Source organism: Oryctolagus cuniculus, chromosome 9 (assembly GCF_964237555.1).
Source record: "Oryctolagus cuniculus chromosome 9, mOryCun1.1, whole genome shotgun sequence".
NCBI classification, from domain to species: Eukaryota; Metazoa; Chordata; class Mammalia; order Lagomorpha; family Leporidae; genus Oryctolagus; species Oryctolagus cuniculus.
In genome coordinates, this window is record NC_091440.1 from 77,718,957 (window position 1) to 77,732,826 (window position 13,870).

At 41.6% G+C, this 13,870-nt stretch overlaps 1 pseudogene; it reads right to left on the reverse strand.

The window, feature by feature from the left end:
- Window positions 1-4,303: 4,303 nt before the first annotated feature.
- On the reverse strand, window positions 4,304-5,785 carry LOC100340188 (magnesium transporter NIPA2-like; annotated as a pseudogene).
- Window positions 5,786-13,870: the final 8,085 nt, after the last annotated feature.

Sequence of the window (13,870 nt, forward strand, 5' to 3'; positions counted from 1 at the left end):
GTTCCTTCTATACCCAATTCATTTAGAGTTTTCATCATTAAAGGGTGTTGTATTTTATCAAATGCTTTCTCTGCATCTGTTGAGATAATCACGTGGTTTTTGTTCTTCAGAGTTTGATTGCCCTGTGTCATGGTGAAGATCTTTTCTAGTCATGTCTATTAATATTTCTATGTGCTTTCTGCACTTGAATATCCCTTTCTTTCTCAAAATTAGGGAAATTTTTTTGTTATTATTTCACTAAAAAGGCCTTCTAATCCTTTCTCTCTTTCCAGACCTTTAAGAATTCCTAGAACCCATATGCTTGGTGTTTTGATAGTATCTTGTAGATTACAAACAGTGTTTTTTAGTTTTCTAATTTCCTCTTCTTGTTTTTGGTCTGACTGTATAATTTCCTGGTCTTTGTCTTCTAAGTCTGATATTCTTTCTTCTGCTTCACTAATTCTGTTGTTAAGGCTTTCCACTGCATGTTTTATTTGTTCTCTTGAATTCTTCATATCCAAGATTTCATTTTGATTTCTCTTTAAGATCTCAATTTTATGGGAGAAATTTTCTTGTCATGAATTGATTTTATTAGTGTATTTACTTCTGATTACTTCTAAGTAATCTTATGATCAATTTTTTGAATTTCATTTCTGGCATTTCTTCAAGCTCATTATCTTCACAATCTAGGATTGAAGTGTTATGTTCTTTTAGGGGCATCATGTTGTCTTCCTTATTCTTGCTTCTTGAATTAGTGTGTTTGCTATTTGGCATTTGAGGAGATACTTATTGGTTTCTTCTTTGTCTTTTCACTGTGGAAGCTTTTATCTGCACTTTGTGTGGATTAGTGGAGTGTCTGCTTTTAGGGAATACCTAGAGGCATGTGATGGGTGTGGCCAAGGAGCTCTGTTCAGTGCTCCAGGGTGAAGGGGGTGTCTGAGGTGACACACCCAGGTTTGGCGTGGTAAATCTCCTTCTTTTTTTTTTTTTTTTTTTAATCAGAGGGGAGGTTTCTTTTTGTCTATTGGTATGGACTTAGCTGAGCTCCTCTCATCAAAAGAGACCAGTGTCTGGGCACTAGCCCCAGTGAGTATATTATTCGTCCGCTCTGCCACAAGGACCACATGAAGGTTCTGGGCAGTTCTCAATGTAAGCTCAGATTCCCTAGAAATGTTCCTCACTAGGTAACCTGGGAGCTTTGATCATCTGGAGCCTCCCACAGTGACTGCCCAAAGTCCCAGCCACACCCTGAATCCTCACACGCAGCCTCAGTATTTTCACAGTCCTGATACATAAGCTTCCCACAGTCATGAGCACCCAGGCCCCTGTCTGTTCTCCCTGCCAGACTCAGGAGTCTCCACTTGGCTGGTTGCTGGGTGCAGACACAAGCTGGCACAGTTGTTACATATGTCCAAAATGGCACCTGCTCTCTATCAGCTTGTTACAGGATGCTGTTGCAGGGTGATCAGAGAGAGAGAAACCTGCTTCCTCTTGTTTTTTCTCCTCTAGTTTGGCAGGTGCACTATCACCCATGGGGCCCCAAGCCAGATTCCCTCTAGGCTCTTCCTGCAGCTTTTTCACCAGTGGTTTGGGCTGTTGTCACCTGGTCCCACATCACTCTCAAACACTGGTGTGGAGACTTTCGGTTGCTGGGGTCCTGAGTTGTGGGTGTCCCTGCCCTCCACATAGGTCCACTGTGTCCCTCCAATTTGTGTAGAGTTTCCTCTGCTGTTTTCCCTAACTTTTCCCTGAGACTACACTCTTTCCACTTTTTAAAAGCTATATTTTCCTAGACTAGAGCAGCAAGCTCCCTCCCTACTCGGACATCTTAATCCCTCTGAGGTCTTTTGAGATGAGGAAGCCTTTATTTGCCAGCCAGCAAAAGAGGCAGGAAGTGTGACTCAAATCTGGGAAAAGTTTCATGGGGGTGAGGAAAGAGAAGTTAGGATGTGGATACATGGACAGGGCAATGTCTGATTGGTGGGGCCCATGGCAGCCCCACATATGACTTCATACCAGGAAGAATCCAGTCAGCAGATGTTGTAATCTGCTGGACCTTTCACTTCCTAAATCTCTCTGATTCTTCTGTTTCTGCTTGTTCTCCAACTTTTGTTACTGAGGTAGACAGTGGTGGAGAACTCTGGTTCTGGGTGTCATCTGTGGGTCACAGTCCTCCTTTTGGCATATGTGTGGCTCAGTTTTAAACAGCTGTCCTAAGATAACAGAAAGTTTAAAAAAAATGATGAGAACTTCGTGGCCAGAACCTATTGGTAAAGTGTAACGTGAGGGAGATGGAGAGGGGGAACAGAGTGGGATATTTTTTAGGTTTGGAGTGTCAGGAGGAGGATGAATTAAGATGGCAGCAACCCAGTTCCAGTAACATTTTGCTATTTAGAAAGGCTACTCTTGTTTACATGACCTCACTGCCTAACAAGAGGTTAATTTCCTCCCCTGGTTCATCAGTACCAGGGACTCCAGCTGGATGGGGTACGTTAGTAGCCAAGTATCTCCTCTCTGGAAACTTAAGTATGAGTCTGGGCTTAATGGTGAAGGGGTCCAGTCAATCTTCGGGGAGAGGATACTTTTGAAGAATGCTGTTTTTTCAGAGGCAGCACAGGGTTTTCTCTTCCCAGGTCACCTCCCCTGTCCTCTCCAGCAATCATGTCATAGAGAGCAAAGCCTTAATATCATTCTCAGTAACTCAACAGTAAGTGCAGTGTATACACAATGTTAAAAATTGCAAAAAATAAAGTCTAATTTGGATTTATTAAACAAATCAGGACAGTCACATCATTCCTGAATGTACCCAGATCTTGGTTGTTTCTCAGAGCTCTTAATTTTCTAAAAATTTATTTTGTTATTTATGTATTTGAAATGCAGAGAATCACACAGAGGAAGAAGAGATAGAGAAAATCTTCCATCTGCTTGTTCACTCCCCAAAAGCGTTCTATAGACAGGGCTGGGCCAGGCTAAAGTCAGGAGCCAGGAACTTCATCCTGGTTTCCCACATGGATTGCAGGGACCCAAGCATTTGGGCCCATTATCCCAGGCACATTAGCAGGAAGCTGGATTGAAAGCAGAGCAGCCAGGACTCAAACCAGCACTCTGATATGGAATGCAGGTATCCCAAGAGGCATCTTAAACTGCTGTACCACATCACCAGCCCCAGGAGTTCTGTTCTTAGGTAATTCAATTATCTTCTTGACTAAGTAAAAAGCTAAGAACAAACAAAAAAGTCAACATTAGCTCAGAGTTACAACTTAAGGAAAAGTGGAGTTGAGAACAGCAACAAACCCACTAAGCAGATCAGCTCACAAGACCCATATATATTATCAACTCCATCAATAGATTATTCTCCCAACCAGAGTAAACAGCTGGAAATAGCTTTGCATTGCAAGTGGCAATAGAAATTAATCAGACATTCACATATACAAGAGGAACAGCCATTCCAAAGCTTTATCCAATTAAGAAATAATATATAAGAAATTAGAAAAATTAATGTTCAGATCTCCACCAACCTATACTGATATAAGTCATAGAGTAATACCATGGATTCTGCATAGTACTGTAGTTCACAACAAAGCTTCTAGAGTCAAGGCAACATGTTGAATAAATTTTGTGGAATCTCTTTAGTGAGGTATTATGGAAATTTCTGGAAATTTGAAGTGTCAAGTAAATCATTAAGTGTGTATCTTTTAAAAAAATAAATTAAGCCATTTCAAAGGGAAACTCGAAGTCCTATTGTATAAGTCAAATTCAACAGCAATTTCAGTTCAGAAGCAACAGATAAAAAGAATGTTGGAACCTCAAGATGTTGGACAACATGTTTTATAGTGAAGTCTGAAGCACACTCCCCCTCTTCCCAGATACACCCAGATGGCATGCATGAGCACAGGTGCATCCCAGGTACACACCATGTGCTGCAAATACACCCACGTTTAAAAATGCCACGGATGGTCATGAATGGGAAAGAAATGACTTAGTGCCTGGGAATGCCGAGAGTGGGATGAACTTGGCAGGGCTGAGGTAGCTGGATTCCACAAATTGGTTTTCAAGTGAAACTGGGATCTTTTACCACGATCCAGGCAATCAACAGCAGCAATAGCATCCCTCTGCTTTTGGCTTCCTGAATTGTTTCTCTTCCCCCTGAGTCATTTCTCTTCCTGCCAAGTGCTAATACCCTGTTTATGAGCAGGAAAGGAGGAATGGGCCTGTTACAGAGTGTTGTGTGCAAGAACAGATCTTGTTTCATCATCACCTTGAAAGAGGACCAGTAATAAAAGTCTTTTTTTATTTTATAGATTAGCCTTTTAATTATATCTTCTTAAAAAGCTGTCAGGTTTCCATTTATTTAAGAGGTATTTTCACCAGTGTGTTGTTCAATTTTACAGGTTATGCTTTCTTCATTACTATTAAGAACTTCATCCATATTAGAGAGGTCGCCATGTACTGCTTTTTCATCTTTCTGAAGAAAAGGCAAACTTGCTAGACTAAAGCTGACATCTTTTATCTTTTTTTTAAAGATTTATTTATTTATTTGAAAGTCAGAGTTACACAGAGAGAGGAGAGAATGAGAGAGAGAGAGAGAGAGAGAGAGAGAGAGATCTTCCATCTGATGGTTCACTCCCCAATTGGCCTCAATGGCCAGAGCTGTGTAGATCTGAAGCCAGGAGCCAAGAGCTTCTTCCAGGCCTCCCACAAGGGTACAGGGACCTAAGGGCTTGGGGCCATCTTGTACTGCTTTCCCAGGCCACAGCAGAGAGCTGGATTGAAAGCGGAGCAGCTGGGACTAGAACCGGTGCCCATATGGAATGCCGGCACTTCAGGCCAGGGTGTTAATCTGCTGCGCCACAGCGCTGGCCCCATAAAGCTGACAACTTTAAAGGCAAGCAACAGGATGATCTCCACAATGATTGTAAAGAAGCCTCTCGGAGTACCAATGACATCACCAATAGGCATATCTTGCCAGTCCTTGAAAAGAATAGCTGAATACATTAAGACAGAGGTTGTAAAGAATACATAATATATTGGAGTCACAATGGAAGTGTTGAAGATGTCCAGGTTCCTGTTCAGGTAATCTGTGTGCTCACACAGACAACCAGGCTCAGCAGAAGGATCCAGGCCAGAGGATGCTGCAGCACGGACTTTCCTGCAACAGCTCTTTGATAGCAATGCCCAGGCCCTTCACACAGGACACTGAAAATGCTCCAATGACGGAACAGATTGGTATGTACGCAAGAATGTTTGTCCAGTGGCGAGGTCCTACCACAAAGATGAATATCAAGGACACAATGACCACAAGTGTTTGGAAGACCACAAAACCTGGATCACCTGGTTTGTGAGACACTTCATTTAAGGTCTCAATCTCCTCTTTTTTGGAGCATGAATGACATAACTGTAGATGCCAGAATGCTTAGCAAATATTCAATTTTCCCATGAAGATGAGGTCTTTCATTTAGAAAGTATGAAGAAAGAATGGCACTTATGAGTACGCTGAGAGCTCCTATCGGAGCTGGTGCAAATGCATAAGCAGCAAAGTTGGCCACCTCCCCAACTCCCCTTGACTGCAGTCCAGCCCACCACAACCATTCTTTCAGATATGCACAGCCACCTTAATGTGCTCTCATGGAACCTTTTTCGGCAAGTCGCAGAAATCCTTTTTTTTTTTTTTTCAAAATGAAACTCCCACCAGTGAAAATACTGGAGACCATAGCCAACCCCAGACCAATATAAAAGTCATATTTGCCACGCCTTTGGCTCATTTTATTTGTTACTTAAGAAATTTCTATTAATTACATTGATCATGGAAGAGAGAAACTGCTGGTACTGGAGGCAGGGTGATGCAGTCTTCAAACAGTTTGAAAAGAGGACAACATCGGGACGAATGTCCTGAAAGGATTGTGTTGCTTGGCTGTCCTCACGCCTATTAACACTGCTCCCAATCTCTGTCACTGAAGGTCAATTGCAGCCTGGAGAACACTTAAGCTAAATATGTTCTCTCACGAAAAAAGGGCTTGAAGAGGTTAAGAGGATTTATGCAGTCATGTCCTCGTAAATGCGACCCTTTATTCCCATGTAAAGTTTTAAGCTCTGGCAGAGCGGTTCCAGCCCCAGTCGCCAGGCTGGCCGCGCAGGTCCCCTCGGTGACCTAGCCCCAGACACCTCAGTTCACACACCTGCGCCCGAGCGGCCACCGCCTTCATCACTGTCCAGGAGGAAGTGAAAGCATCGGGACTGCAGCCATGCCTGCTGCCTCCTCCGTGGGGAGCGTTGAGGAATACCTGCCCGGGATGACCTACAGCCTGCAGCTGCAGGGACCAACGGCCACCGCTGAGAAAACCTAAACTCGTATAATTGTAAAAGTAGTGAGTAAGTGAGTTTTAATGCTGGCACTCTAACAGGACACCAGATTGAATCCTGACAGCATATGCTTCTCTCTGTGGCATGTGGATGCCATGTCTTTAAGAAATTAAATCTTGTAAGCACCTTTTTAAAAAGTTATGGTTTTTATTTCATATGTATAAAAAAACCCTTCCTCTTTATGTGTTACACTACAAACTTCCCAGAATTGCTCAAAATAATTTCTTCCATAGATATCTTTCAGAAGGTAAGAACCTGAGGACACATTGATTGCAAAGGAGCAGTCACTGAAGAGCACTGCCTGTAGGTAGGGGTACTAAGTTGTTTCTGTGTTAGAGAACCATATGCCCAAATATCACCAAATGAACTTGTTGAATAGAAGCCTTACTTCTGCAGTTTTATGCTCATATCCCGCATAAGGCAAAGACGAGAAACTTGGTACAAAAGACATTATACCTTACCCCTGTGGCGTTAGCTATTGCACTGCAAACTTCTGCCTCCTCCCCCTGACTTGAATGGACCTGCTTCTATTTGTTTTTTTTTTTTTTAAGATTTATTTATTTTTTACTTGAGAGTCAGAGTTACACATAGAGAGAAGAGGCAGAAAGAGAGAGGTCTTCCATCTGATGGTTCACTCCCCAATTGGCCGCAATGACCAGAACTGCACCGATCCAAAGCCAGAAGCCAGGAGCTTCTTCCAGGTCTCTCACGGGGGTACAGGGGCCCAAGGACTTGGGCCATCTTCTACTGTTTTCCCAGGCCATAGCAGAGAGCTGGATTGGAAGAGGAACAGCCGGGACTCAAACCGGCGCCCAAATGGGATGCCAGCGCTTCAGGCCAGGGCATTAACCCACTGCGCCACAGCTCCAAATCCTTCTATTTGTTTTGTGTTCTGAGCAGCGCAGAATTTTTGGCAATGCATTTTGGACCACAATGGTTGAAGGCATATAAGGGGATGGGTGAAAGGGCTAGTTCTTAATCAGCTATAAAAGATATATAAAAAGGGAAAATGTCCTGCTAGATAGCAAAATGCAAGTTTTACAGCGTCTTGAAATCCTTGCAAAGACAGAGTCAAGGGCACAGAGAAAGCAGAGGGTTTTCAAGGAGAGATGGAAAGTGCTTCGACATGAAGAAAACCCTGTAATCATCAGGACTTGCTGACAATGACAGAGTAGAAGAGGAAAACTGTTGGCTGCAGCACATCACTGCTGAGTGGGATTTGAAGAGGCTGTGCACCCATGGCTTTGTCTCCATGGGACCTATGCTTGAAGCAGCAGTTCAGACAGTGTGGTCCTCCATTCAGCAGTGTCAGGCCACTCAGAATATGCAAGAAACATTAAAGCTTGGACTCCCGTTTACCTGCAAAGTTAGAAACGCTGGGTTAAGGTCTTCAATATGCATTTATGCATTTTAACAAAAGCTCCAAGTGATTCCAATGCCTGCCAAGGCTTGAAAACAACTGAAGTTATATTTCAGTTAGGATCTCATTTTCATGCTGTAACATCCACATGTTTGGAGCCCTGTGTGTGAATGAGTGTATTTATAAAAATTTTAACAAGAGTATTAACCTTTGAGCTTCTGCCAGTTTTAACTCAATGATGTTAATGGAGGAAGAAATAATAAACACAAAAGTAGAATCAATAAGAAATCTAAAAAATATAGAAAAAGGGCCAACAAGAAAACACAGAGGTAATTTGCTTTTCTTTTTTAACAGTCCAGTGTGAATCCCTTGAAATCCTGGTGATATTTGTTTTCATTTGGAAGAGACTTTGGACAAATCTGTTGTCATTTTGCAGATGGAGAAGCTAAGTGGGACAGTTTTGAGTGACAAGCCCTTGCAAAACAGCAGGTTCAGGGCAGGCATCGTGGTGTTTGGGGTAAAGCCAGTGCCTGTGATGCCAGCATCCCATATGGGTACCTGTTCAAGTCCCAGCTGCTCCACTTCCCATCCAGCTCCCTACTACTGTGCCTAAGAAAGCAGCAGAAGATGGGCCCCTACACCCACATGTGAGAACCAGCCCCAGACATTGCTTGCTTTTTCTCTCTGTCTCCCCCTCCTTCTCTTTCTTTAAAAATCTGCTGTTCAAATAAATAAATTTTAAAAAAAAACAGCAAGTTCATGATCTTGTGTCTGAGGAACACTGGTCATAGGTGAAAGTTTAATTTGAAAAGATAGTCTTGGTTTGGGAGGAAAATAAAATGCTTTCCTCATTTTATGAAGTTACATGGTGCATTTAAACTTCCTCCCCACGCCCTGGCTCTTGCCAGAGGTGGGTGTGGAGAGGCCTATCATTGGAGGCAATGGGTCAGCAGATGGCACAGCACGGCAGACTGGGCCCCAGCTGCAAAGCTGCCTGTGCCAAGGGAATGAAAGAGGCTTTTTACTCTGAGTCCTCCCTCCCCCATAGGCGCAGCACCAGCACAGGTCTGACTTCTCTGTGAACACATCCAGTTCTGCAAGGAAATCATAAGCAACTTGTCATGCAAGGACTGCCCTCAAGTGAGTACAGGGATAAGCTTTGTAATAGTTATTATATCAGTGTTTTACCCGTGCGTTCCGTCTCTCCTTCCTTCAGAAGGTATTTAAGGGGAGCAGGCCTCATTCTTCAGGACTGGTCATCTGTCCCCCTCTCCTGAGCTTCAACATCTTCAGAAGACAATAGCTTACAGAGTCAGGCCCCATCTGTGTCTTCATTCTCCCCAGTGTCAAGTTCACTGCCTTGCACACAGCAAGGTCTCCATAAATATTTGGTGAATTAATGAGAGAGTGAATGTGAAAGCAACAAGTGAAAATGGTAAATTGAGTGTAAACCCTAAGGAAAATTGCCTGTTTTTCAGATGAGAGTGGTGCTTCCTGAGAGTTGAATCCATTTTACTTTATTTTTAGGAGTACAGATAGTAAGAAGGCATGGAAAGGCATTGAGATCACCCTGCAATAAAGGATACAAAGCAGATCATTGTGTAATTCCATGTCTGGGCAAAGAAATCTCTGGATTTTCCTGGAAGAAAGTGCCTTGGATTTGGAAATGCTCCAAACCAGAACTCCGCCTTCAGCGGAACTGAGATAAGCAGTTATGGTCCCAAATGAAAATTGAAACTCAGAGCAGACAAAAAGACATCCAGGAAGTGACTGTATGTTTAGAGACAAAATTATGTAACATGCCATCTTAGAACTAAAGTATTTTCTGATATGAAAGTGAACCTCTAAAACCAAGAGCAGCAAAAATCTGAACGTCAGTTTTAGGACAGCTAGGAAGAAATTGTGAAAGTCCTAATAGTTGTACTATATTTCAAGGAACTAAATGAATTAGTTCAAGTTACGGTTTTTTAATTCTGCCTACACCTTTTTTCTGTTTAAAGTCTTAATAAGGAGTGAAATTAAGAAGATATTGACATTTGGGGGGATTAGAGTCAAATGAACTTGGAAGAAAATCAATAGCTGATTTAATATAGAAAAACATAAAAGTACTTAAAGAAGAAATTTCACTTATTTTTTTTTTTTTTTTTTTTTTTTTTTTTTTTTTTGACAGGCAGAGTGGACAGTGAGAGAGAGAGACAGAGAGAAAGGTCTTCCTTTTGCCGTTGGTTCACCCTCCAATGGCCGCCGCTGCAGCCGGCGCACCGCGCTGATCCGATGGCAGGAGCCAGGATCCAGGTGCTTTTCCTGGTCTCCCATGGGGTGCAGGGCCCAAGCACCTGGGCCATCCTCCACTGCACTCCCTGGCCATAGCAGAGAGCTGGCCTGGAAGAGGGGCAACCGGGACAGAATCCGGCACCCCAACCGGGACTAGAACCCGGTGTGCCGGCGCCGCAAGGTGGAGGATTAGCCTATTGAGCCACGGCGCCGGCCTCACTTATTTATTTTTATCTTTATATTTGTGTTCAAAAAAAACATGTGGTACAATATATTCAATTTTTTTACTTTTATCTTTAGTAATGAGTGATTGAAAATGTAAAACAAACATATAATATACAGACAGCTTAATTTTCCTTATACTGATTTAAGCACACAGCAGCTAATTAAATTGACCAGCTGTTTTAAGTTCTAGCCAATACTTTGGCTTACAATTTTGTTAGGAAAGACATAAATGACATTTAGAAACAACTCCCTATTGACTTTTTAAAAATTTGTTTTAAAGATTTATTTATTTATTTATTTATTTATTTGGCAGAGTTACAGAGAGGCAGAGGCAGAGAGAAAAAGAGAGATCTTCCATCCTCTGGTTCACTCCCCAAAGGGCTGCAATGGCCAGAGCTGCACTGATCCGAAGCCAGGAGTCTGGAGCTTCTTCCAGGTCTCCCACTTGGGTGCAGGGGCCCAAGGATCTGGGCCATCTTCTGCTTCTCCAGGCCATAGCAGAGAGATGGACTGGAAGTGGAGCAGCCAGGACTCAAACTGGCACACATATGGGATGCTAGCACTGCAGGCAGCAGCTTTATCCACTACGCCATAGCACCGGCCCCTCGCACTATTCTTTAAAGTAAGGAGAGGTAAAAATATCTTGGCTGGTGAATAATGGAAATTGCGAAGAAGTAATAATCTGATTTAGTGATTGGTAAACATGAACTAAATAAATTCTGTCCCTTTAAAAATTATTTATCTATTTATTGTTTATTTGAAAAGCAGATAACGAGAGAGTGACAGAGAGAGGGAAAAAAAGACAGAGATATCTCATTCCCTGGTTCACTCTCCAAATGACCAACAGCCAGACAGGGCCAAGCTGAAGCCAGGTGCCCAGAATTCAGTCCATGGCTCCCAATTACTTGTGCCATCACCTGCTGCCTCCCAGATCACATTAACAGGAGCTGGAACTGGGAGCAGAGCCAGGTATCATATTCAGGCATTTCAATATGGAACCTACACCCGCCCACTCTCTCCTTTTTGATGGTCTTTCTTCCTCAGAAGTTTCCTGGATTGGTTTGTGTTCCTTTGGAAGCCTGTGACAACCTGATAAGAGCAGCAAATGTGCTTTTATTCCTGTCCCTGCAGCTGATACAGCACCTATCATGGCGAAATGGAAGACAGAAAGGAAGGAACAAGACAAAGAATTTATTTTTTGTTGTCATATTTAAAGTATTCCTGACTGATCATTTTCTTGAAAAAAAAAAAAAAAGTAATGAGCCTTGTCATTTTATTTCCATAATTGGTCCACTTGTGGCAAGGTTTCTGAACTTAATGTATATGTATTGAATCATTTCCTCATGTATAATATTAATTACTAAAGAATGTTGAAACAAGAATAGAGAACTCAAAAATAAATTATGTGTCCTGAATTTGCAGAAGCCAATTATTACTCATCCTTATTCTGAAAATGTTACTTAAAAAAAAAACCTAGCAAACTATTTTTAGTAGTTGTGTCCATTATATTTGGACTAAAATTTTTCAGATACAGTGCAATTGAACTAGAATCCTGTAACAGATGACTACATTTTCATATTCTTAAGTAGCAGCTCTGCTTCCCCCTTGCTTGCTTAGTGAACAAAGCTGAGAAAATACTGCCATCTACCTCCCTGTTTGTTTTCTGATCCCTTATTTTTTAAGCTTATTGAGCTTAAAAAAAAAGACACATGTAAGTTTTCAACCTTTATAAGTTGCAGACCAGGGTAAGTCGAAAAGTTTGTGGGAAATGGAGTTAAACAGTAAGTTTATTTTGGTGCAAAAATGGTTTTGCAATTCATGCATAGTTCATCATAATATGCGTTTGTTGTGAACTTTTTGAAGATCCTTCAAATGCATACATTTCCAATTTTTGCCAGCAAAATAAACTTATCTCTTAATTCTGCTTTCCACAAACTTTTAAAATTACCCTAATATCTTCAGATTTCAGTTATGCTCAAAATTTCAGCCGTAGGAAATGGCATTGCGGTTTGGCAGGTTAGGCCCTCCCTGTTACACTAGCATCGCATGTGGGCGCTTCTTCAAGCCCAGGCTGCTCCACTTCTGATACAGCTCTCTGCTAATGCACATGGGAAAGCAATGGAATGGGTCCCTGCCCCACATGGGTGACCTGGAAGAAGCTCCTGGCTCCTAGCTTTGACCTGGCCTGCCCCAGGATTGAAGCCACATGGATAGTATATCAGTAGGTGGAAGATCTCAAACTCTGTCTCTCTCCTACATCCCCACCCCACCCCCCATAACTCTACCTTTCAAATAAATAAATAAATCTTAAAAAAAAAAAAACTTCAGCTGAAAACTTAGTTGAGTATCATAAATGGAATTAGTACTTTGCACATAATGGGTACTTAAATATTTGGTTGGTTCATTGAAATTACAATCCAGAAAATCATTTCTGTGTAGACAGGATGTTGGAATGGGGAGAGAAAGACAAGATTACTTCTGAAATAATGCAGAAAGATAGAGTTTAGAGGCTAGGTGTGCCAGGTAAGGGTAAGATCAAAGTGGTTATTGATGCTGATGGTGATGATAATAATGTGGTAATTTTGGTTGCAAAATCAGACAAGGTTCTATGGAATTCATGGTATTTGAGATACACCCAGGAAGCAGAGTTGTAGAATGCAAAGTCTGTTCTGGAACAACTGAGAATGTGGGGAGGCTGAAGCATAGACAATATAAAGAGAAAGATGAAGCTGAGTTGGAAAGTCAGACCAGATTTTATAGAGGCTTTGAATACCTTTCTGTGGCATTTAAATTTATTTTCCAGAAATATGGAGTAATTAAAGGTTTTTAAATAGGAAAATGAAGTGAACAGATTGTGTGTTAGAAAAATGCTGGTCGCAGATGGAGAAAGGATTAGTTTAAAGGGACCAGAGAGAAGAGGCCATTGCAGAAATCCAGATCAGAAATGACAAGTCTGATAGAGCAGTGGTTGTGGGATATTGGAGATTTTCTGAAGGCAGAATTCACAGCATTTGGCTGTTGACTGTGTGTTAGAAGGGAGATATGTAGATGAGAGGATGGACTCTTACCCCAACAAACTGGACACCTACAATGAGTTGTCTTTAGTAAACTCATGAACCCCACAGTATTCAATGACCACCTATTTTATTGCAGATACTGTGTTAGATTCTGCAGACCCAGGGACAAAATAACAATAAATCCAAACGCACCTATGTTATATAAAAATTTTTCATCATTATAAAGTCAAAGGACTAAGAATGAAGTCTGAACTTATAAACTTGTCACTAAGGATAATATTGTAACAGTTATGTCCAATACCCTTCATATGTGCTCAGTAGAGAAGTAGGTAGGGGATTACATTGTAGAAGAAGCACTTGAAGAGAGGACTGACTTTTCCAGGAATCAAAGAGATTTGTATTAAATTAAAACATTCTGTGGAACAGTCTAGCATAATGATGAAAATGAAAAATCATAATATGGTAACATATCCCAGCTTCTTAGACTTGTACTCATACAAGCACATACCCATATACTGACAGTAGGAAACTGTGAAGTGTATATACCAACCTGTTAACAGCTACACTCCCCCACAATGGGTTGACAGGTCTGGTGTTGTTTTACTCAATTCTTTGTGCTTTTTTTGTATTGTATCTTTTTTTTTTTTCTATTTTA